The sequence below is a fragment of the Macrobrachium nipponense genome, chromosome 1, assembly GCF_015104395.2.
Source record: "Macrobrachium nipponense isolate FS-2020 chromosome 1, ASM1510439v2, whole genome shotgun sequence".
NCBI lineage: Eukaryota > Metazoa > Arthropoda > Malacostraca > Decapoda > Palaemonidae > Macrobrachium > Macrobrachium nipponense.
The window spans coordinates 137683085-137684994 of NC_087200.1; the positions used below are offsets into that span (position 1 = coordinate 137683085).

The 1910-nt window shown below is 37.1% G+C and overlaps 1 non-coding gene across 1 annotated transcript; it reads left to right on the forward strand.

The window, feature by feature from the left end:
- Window positions 1–417: 417 nt before the first annotated feature.
- Window positions 418–489, forward strand: Trnaa-cgc (transfer RNA alanine (anticodon CGC)). The gene has a single exon. It is a non-coding gene; the product is annotated as a tRNA-Ala (tRNA).
- Window positions 490–1910: the final 1421 nt, after the last annotated feature.

Genomic DNA, 1910 nt, shown 5'->3' on the forward strand with positions numbered 1-1910 from the left:
TACTTAATCATCTTTTCTGGAGCAGGCTCGAAGAAAACCTGTAAAAAGAACAGGGAGAAGGAGAAGGGGTGGGTCTTGACCCGGAAGGGATGGTTGGAATTACCAACCCTACGTACACCATCTGAACCTTGGAGGAATAACTATTCCTCCAAGATCTGAACAGTCGAAGCTTTATTGAGAAATGATGAAGGTTAAATACCAATTACCATAATTTAAGAAAAGCACGGATAATTCACCACACTACATTTTGTATATGTAGTATCTATCAATGTGTGACCGCTAAGGCTTTATTATACTAAGTGCAAAATGTGGCCTCGAAGTGCCACGGCTGTTAAAAGTCTTAAACAATGGAGGGAATGCAGGTATGCGCGCCTGGCATTCGAGAAAAAATCCCGTTAGCATCGCTCGACACCGAAAGGGGGTGTAACTCAGAGGTAGAGTGCTCGCTTCGCATGTGAGAAGTCCCGGGTTCAATCCCCGGCACCTCCACGGTCCATTTACCTTCGCAGGTTTCTCAGGACGATGTTATACATCCGTCCACACCTCATTTTGAACAAATAAATGAGAAAAGATACTCGTATAACCGAAGACAATAATCTGATTGCGGTGCGAGCCTCAAATAAAATGCATTTTTTGTTTTCAACTTCCCTTCCTCGGCCTCTCACTGATGTTATCGAGTTTTCGTAGCGTAACTTGTGACGTCAGCAACGTGACGTCACAAACATCCCGCACCCGGCTCTGCATCCTCTCTCTTTAACTCGGGTTTCAACAACAACAACAACAACGCGAGCGTTCTCCTGGGATATACATCTGACGGTTAACGCTAAACAAATCAGGAACCGACGTCAGTGCCGTTCCCGATGAAATATTCTTGATTCTTCTTCTTCAACAAATATTCTGACCTTCTGGATCAACTCAGCAAAACAGCGAAGTTTGCACGATAATTATTATTGATTTTTCAATGTCAAGTATTCATTTTAATAACATTATCGTTACTCTTGTTTAATATATTACTGTTATTCTTCTTATGTTTAATATTATCATTACTATGATGAGATATTTAATGTAATTGCAACATATACATCACCCTACAACTGCATAATGTGTGCATTAACTTTTAGGTTCATTGGCTTCTGAATGTTAATAAAAGCAGGCACTAATTCAGGCACCTACAGGTCATGAATGATTCGTTGTCTTCGATCCACTCTATGAATGAAAACAATTACCAGTACGAGAAACGAAACTCTTTTTAATACATAACTAACGTGTATTCATACCGCCAAAAATGGCAGCATTATGAAGTGGTAAGGTAAATAGCAAAGAATTCTATTAAAATTAGGAAGGCAATGTACCCTACTCATGCACAGTGCAAAAGGTAAGAAAAATATTAAATACATTACTATACAAGCGGATATTATTTTTTACAGCAAATCATAAGAACTAGTCTTTTCCTTACTTCAACAGCACGATTTTTACTTTATCTTTTGTTTTAACATTCTGCGATAAATTACAACTGTGATGATGACCACTTTTAAAATACCACCAAAATGAAGATCCTACCATGACTGACACCTAACTTCAGGCAGACCTACCACTGGAATAAATTGCTAAGCAAATTCTCAACAAGGAATAATAAAATATTTTGTCTTTTATTCCTCATTGCTAGTATAGACAACATCGAACTATATACCATTGGAAACTTATCCTCGTTTTCCAAAGTGTAAAGAAAAATCATATAGCTATATTTTATTTTAGTAGTTATTTATCATGGCAAACTGAGAAATTACTTGTGACCAGTTTCATCACGTAATTTTGACATTTCATTTTACTGACTGACTTTTTTAAACATTCAATTATAAATCACAAAGTGCACAAATTCACTGATAAAGAAAACCATACAATGAATATCC